A 6955-nucleotide genomic window follows, 5' to 3' on the forward strand; every position below is an offset into this window, starting at 1 on the left:
ATTTAATGTTCAGAAGCTTCTCTGCAAAGTTATGGCACAATGCAGAAAACGCATTTTGAGCCTGAGATAAGGTTCATTCCGGAACGCCAAACATAAAAATGTTGATCAGTTTGGAAAAACACTTCAGACAGTTTAGATTTGATGCGCAACTACTAAAAAGACCCTTTCTGCTATAGTGGGAGGTTAAAATTTCATGTTCTGAAGCTTTCATGCAAAGTTATGGTACATTGCGCTAAACGCGTTTTCAGCCTGAGATAAGGTCGATTCCGGAACGCCAAACATAAAAATGTTGATAACTTTTGAAAAACACTTCAGACAGCTTAGATTTGTTGTGCAACTACTAAAAAGACCCTTTCTGCTATAGTGGGAGGTGAACATTTCATGTTCTGAAGCTTCCCTGCAAAGTTATGGCACGATGCAGAAAACGTGTTTTCATCCTGAGATAAGGTTGGTTCCGGAACGCCAAGCATAAAACTGTTGATAACTTTGGAAAAACACTTCAGACAGCTTAGATTTGATGTGCAACTACTAGAAAGACCCTTTCTGCGATAGTGGGACGTGAAAATTTCATGTTCGGAAGCATCTATGCAAAGTTATGGCACAATGCAGAAAACGCGTTTTCAGCCAGAGATAAGGTCGATTCCGGAACGCCAAACATAAAAATGTTGATAACTTTCGAAAAACACTTCAGACAGCTTAGATTTGATGTACAACGACTAGAAAGACCCTTTCTGTTGTAGTGGGAGGTGAAAATTCCATGTTCTGAAGCTCCCCAGAAAAGTAAGGGCACAATGCAGAAAACGCGTTTTCAGCCAGAGATAAGGTGGGTTCCGGAAGGCCAAACATAAAAATGTTGATAACTTTGGAAAAACACTTCAGACAGCTTATAGTTGATGTGCAACTACTAGAAGGACCCTTTCTGTTATAGTGGGAGGTGAAAATTCCATGTACTCAAGCTCCCCTGAAAAGTTAAGGCACAATGCAGAAAACGCGTTTTCAGCCTGACATAAGGTGGGTTCCAGAACGCCAAACATAAAAATGTTGATAACTTTGGAAAAACACTTCAGACAGCTTATAGTTGATTTGCAACTACTAGAAGGACCCTTTCTGTAATAGTGGGAGGTGAAAATTCCATGTACTCAAGCTCCCCTGAAAAGTTAAGGCACAATGCAGAAAACGCGTTTTCAGCCTGAGATAAGGTGGGTTCCAGAACGCCAAACATAAAAATGTTGATAACTTTGGAAAAACACTTCAGACAGCTTAGATTTGATGTGCAACTACTAGAAAGACCCTTTCGGCTATAGTGGGAGGTGAAATTTTCATGTTCTGAAGCTTCCCTGCAAAGTTATGGCACAATGCAGAAAACGCGTTTTCAGCCTGAGATAAGGTCAATTCCCGAACGCCAAACATAAAAATGTTGATCACTTTGGAAAAACAATTCAGACAGCTTAGATTTGATGCGCAACTACTAAAAAGACCGTTTCTGCGATAGTGGGACGTGAAAATTTCATGTTCGGAAGCATCCATGCAAAGTTACGGCACAAAGCAGAAAACGCGTTTTCAGCCAGAGATAAGGTGGGTTCCGGAACGCCAATCATAAAAATCTTGATAACTTTGGAAAAACACTTCAGACCGCTTAGATTTGAAGTGCAACTACGAGAAAGACCCTTTCTGCTAGAGTGGGAGGTTAAAATTTCATGTTCTGAAGCTTCCCTGCAAAGTTATGGAACTATGCAGAAAACGCATTTTCAGCCTGAGATAAAGTGGGTTCCAGAACGCCAAACATAAAAATGTTGATAACTTTGGAAAAACACTTCAGACAGCTTAGATTTGATGTGCAACTACTAGAAAGACCCTTTCTGCTATAGTGGGAGGTGAAAATTTCATTTTCTGAAGCTTCCCAGCAAAATTTTGGCACAATGCTTAAAACGCCTTTTCAGCCTGAGATAAGGTCGATTCCGGAACGCCATACATAAAAATGTTGATAACTTTGAAAAAACGCATCAGACAGCTAAAATTTGATGTGCAACTACGAGAAAGACCCTTTCTGCGATAGTGGGACGTGAAAATTTCATATTCGGAAGCATCCATGCAAAGTTATGGCACAATGCAGAAAACGCGTTTTCAGCCAGAGATAAGGTCGATTCCGGAACGCCAAACATAGAAATGTTGATATCTTTGGAAAAACTCTTCAGACAGCTTAGATTTGATGTGCAACTAAAAGAAAAACCCTTTCTGCTATAGTGGGATGTGGAAAATTCATGTTCTGAAGCTTCCCTGCAAAGTTATGGCACAATGCAGAAAATACGTTTTCAGCCTGAGATAAGGTCGATTCCGGAAGCCAAACATAAAAGTGTTGATGACTTTGGAAAAACTCTTCAGACAGCTTAGATTTGATGTGCAACTACGAGAAAGACCCTTTCTGCTATAGTGGGAGGTGAAAATTTCATGTTCTGAAGCTTCCCAGCAAAGTTATGGCACAATGCGGAAAACCCGTTTTCAGCCTGAGATAAGAAGGGTTCCGGAACGCCAAACACAAAAATGTTGATAACTTTGGAAAAACACTTCAGACAGCTTAGATTTGATGTGCAACAAGGAGGAAGACCCTTTCTGCTAGATTGGGAGGTTAAAATTCCATGTTCTGAAGTTTCCCTGCAAAGTTATGGCACAGTGCAGAAAACGCGTTTTCAGTCAGTCGATTCCGGAACGCCAAACATAAAAGTGTTGATAACTTTGGAAAAACACTTCAGACCGCTTAGATTTGATGTGCAACTACTAGAAAGATCATTTCTGCTATAGTGGGAGGTGAAAATTTCATGTACTGAAGCTTACCTGCAAAGTTATGCCACAATGTAGGAAACGCGATTTCAGCCTGAGATAAGGTCAATTCCGAAACGCCAAACATAAAAATGTTGATAACTTTGGAAAAACACTTCAGACAGCTTAGATTTGATGTGCAACTACTAGAAAGACGCATTCTGCTATAATGGGAGGTGAAAATTTCATGTTCTGAAGCTTCCCTGCAAAGTTATGGCACAATGCAGAAAACGTGTTTTCAGCCTGAGATAAGGTCGATTCCGGAACGCCAAACGTAAAAATGTTGATAACTTTGGAAAAACACTTCAGACAGCTTAGATTTGATGTGCAACTACGAGAAAGACCCTTTCTGCTACAGTGGGAGGTGAAAATTTCATGTTCTGAAGCTTTCCTGCAAAGTTATGGCACAATGCGTAAAACGCGTTTTCAGCCTGAGATAAGGTTGATTCCGGAACGCCAAACATAAGAATGTTGATAACTTTAGAAAAACACTTCAGACAGCTTAGATTTGATGTGCAACTACTAGAAAGACCCTTTCTGCTATAGTGGGAAGTAAAAATTTCATGTTCGGAAGCTTCCCTGCAAAGTTATGGCACAATGCGTGAAACGCGTTTTCAGCCTGAGATGAGGTTGATTTCAGAACGCCAAACATGAAAATGTTGATAACTCAGGAAAAACTCTACAGACAGCTTAGATTTGATGTGCAGCTACTAGAAATACCCTTTCTGCTCTAGTGGGAGCTGAAAATTTCATGTTCTAAAGCTTCCCTGCAAAGTTATGGGACAATGCAGAAAACGCGTTTTCAGCCTGAGATAAGGTGGGTACCAGAACGCCAAACATAAAAATGTTGATAACTTTGCAAATACACTTCAGACAGCTTAGATTTGATGTGCAACTACTAGAAAGACGCATTCTGCTATAGTGGGAGGTGAAAATTTCATGTTCTGAAGCTTTCCTGCAAAGTTATGGCACAATGCGTGAAACGCGTTTTCAGCCTGAGATGAGGTTGATTTCAGAACGCCAAACATAAAAATGTTGATAACTCAGGAAAAACTCTACAGACAGCTTAGATTTGATGTGCAACTCCTAGAAATACCCTTTCTGCTCTAGTGGGAGGTGAAAATTTCATGTTCTAAAGCTTCCCTGCAAAGTTATGGCACAATGCGTAAAACGCGTTTTCAGCCTGAGATGAGGTTGATTTCAGAACGCCAAACATAAAAATGTTGATAACTTTGGAAAAACACTTCAGACAGCTAAGATTTGATGTGCAACTACTAGAAAGACCCATTCTGCTATAGTGGGAGGTTAAAATTTCATGTTCTGAAGCTTCCCTGCAAAGTTATGGCACAATGCGTAAAACGCGTTTTCAGCCTGAGATGAGGTCGATTTCAGAACGCCAAACATAAAAATGTTGATAACTTTGGAAAAACACTTCAGACAGCTTAGATTTGATGTGAGACTACTAGAAAGACCCTTTCTGCTATAGTGGGATATGAAAATTTCATGTTCTGAAGTTTCCCTGCAAAGTTATGGCAGAATGCGTAAATCGTGTTTTCAGCCTGAGATAAGGTCGATTCCGGAACGCCAAACATAAAAGTGTTGATAACTTTGGAAAAACACTTCAAACAGCTTTGATTTGATGTGCACCTACTCGAAAGCCCTTTCTGCTATAGTGGGAGGTGAAATTTTCATGTTCTGAAGCTTCCCTGCAAAGTTATGGCACAATGCAGAAAACGCGTTTTCGGCCTGAGATAAGGTCGATTCAGGAACACCAAACATAAAAATGTTGAAAACTTTCGAAAAAAACTTCAGACAGCTTAGATTTGATGTGCAACTGCGAGAAAGACCCTTTCTGCTATAGTGGAAAGTAAAAATTTCATGTTCCGAAGCTTCCCTGCAAAGTTATGGCACAATGCGTGAAACGCGTTTTCAGCCTGAGGTGAGGTTGATTTCAGAACGCCAAACATAAAAATGTTGATAACTCAGGAAAAACTCTACAGACAGCTTAGATTTGATGTGCAACTCCTAGAAATACCCTTTCTGCTCTAGTGGGAGGTGAAAATTTCATGTTCTAAAGCTTCCCTGCAAAGTTATGGCACAATGCGTAAAACGCGTTTTCAGCCTGAGATGAGGTTGATTTTAGAACGCCAAACATAAAAATGTTGATAACTTTGGAAAAACACTTCAGACAGCTAAGATTTGATGTGCAACTACTAGAAAGACCCATTCTGCTATAGTGGGAGGTTAAAATTTCATGTTCTGAAGCTTCCCTGCAAAGTTATGGCACAATGCGTAAAACGCGTTTTCAGCCTGAGATGAGGTTGATTTCAGAACGCCAAACATAAAAATGTTGATAACTTTGGAAAAACACTTCAGACAGCTTAGATTTGATGTGAGACTACTAGAAAGACCCTTTCTGCTATAGTGGGATATGAAAATTTCATGTTCTGAAGTTTCCCTGCAAAGTTATGGCAGAATGCGTATATCGTGTTTTCAGCCTGAGATAAGGTCGATTCCGGAACGCCAAACATAAAAGTGTTGATAACTTTGGAAAAACACTTCAAATAGCTTTGATTTGATGTGCACCTACTCGAAAGACCCTTTCTGCTATAGTGGGAGGTGAAATTTTCATGTTCTGAAGCTTCCCTGCAAAGTTATGGCACAATGCAGAAAACTCGTGTTCAGCCTCACATAAGGTCAATTCCGGAACGCCAAACATAAAAATGTTAATAACTTCGGAAAAACACTTCAGACAGCTTAGATTTGATGTGCAAGTACTAGAAAGACCCTTTCTGGTATAGTGAGAGGTGAAAATTTCATGTTCTGGAGCTTACCTGCAAAGTTTTGGCACAATGCAGAAAACGCGTTTTCATCGTCAGATAAGGTCGATTCCGGAACGCCAAACATCAAAATGTTGATAACTTTGGAAAAACACTTCAGACAGCTTAGATTTGATGTGCAACTACTCGAAAGACCCTTTCTGCTATCGGGGGAGGTGAAAATTTCATGTTCTGAAGCTTCCCTGTAAAGTTATGGCACAATGCAGAAAACGCGTTTTCAGCCTGAGATGAGGTTGATTTCAGAACGCCAAACATAAAAATGTTGAGAACTTTGGAAAAACACTTCAGACAGCTTAGATTTGATGTGCAAGTACTAGAAAGACCCTTTCTGGTATAGTGGGAGGCGAAAATTTCATGTTCTGAAGCTTTCCTGCAAAGTTATGGCACAATGCGTAAAACGCGTTTTCAGCCTGAGATAAGGTCGATTCCGGAACGCCAAACACCAAAATGTTTATAACTTTGGAAAAACACTTCAGACAGCTTAGATTTGATGTGCAACTACTCGAAAGACCCTTTCTGCTGTCGTGGCAGGTGAAAATTTCATGTTCTGAAGCTTCCCTGCAAAGTTATGGCACAATGCAGAAAACGCGTTTTCAGCCTCACATAAGGTCGATTCCGGAACGCCAAACATAAAAATGTTGATAACTTTGGAAAAACACTTCAAACAGCTTAGATTTGATGTGTAACTACTAGAAAGACCCTTTCTGCTAGAGTGGGATGTGGAAATTTCATGTTCTGAAGCTTGCCTACAAAGTTATGGCACAATGCAGAAAACATGTTTTCAGCCTGAGATATGGTTGATTCCGGAACGCCAAACATAAGAATGTTGATAACTTTGGAAAAACACTTCAGACAGCTTAGATTTGATGTGCAACTACTAGAAAGACCCTTTCTGCTATAGTGGGAAATGAACATTTCATGATCTGAAGGTTACCTGCAAAGTTATGGCACAATGCAGAAAACGCGTTTTCAGCCTGAGATAAGGTCGATTCAGGAACACCAAACATAAAAATGTTGAAAACTTTCGAAAAACACTTCAGATAGCTTAGATTTGATGTGCAACTACGAGAAAAACCCTTTCTGCTATAGTGGGAGGTGAAAATTTAATGTTCTGAAGCTTCCCTGCAAAGTCATGGCACAATGCAGAAAACCTGTTTTCAGCCTGAGATAAGGTCGATTCCGGAACGCCAAACATAAGAATGTTGATAACTTTGGAAAAACACTTCAGACAACTTAGATTTGATGTGCAACTACTTGAAATACCCTTTCTGCTATAGTGGGAGGAGAAAATTTCATGT

Source organism: Synchiropus splendidus, unplaced genomic scaffold (genome assembly GCF_027744825.2).
Source record: "Synchiropus splendidus isolate RoL2022-P1 unplaced genomic scaffold, RoL_Sspl_1.0 HiC_scaffold_20, whole genome shotgun sequence".
Classification (NCBI taxonomy): Eukaryota; Metazoa; Chordata; class Actinopteri; order Syngnathiformes; family Callionymidae; genus Synchiropus; species Synchiropus splendidus.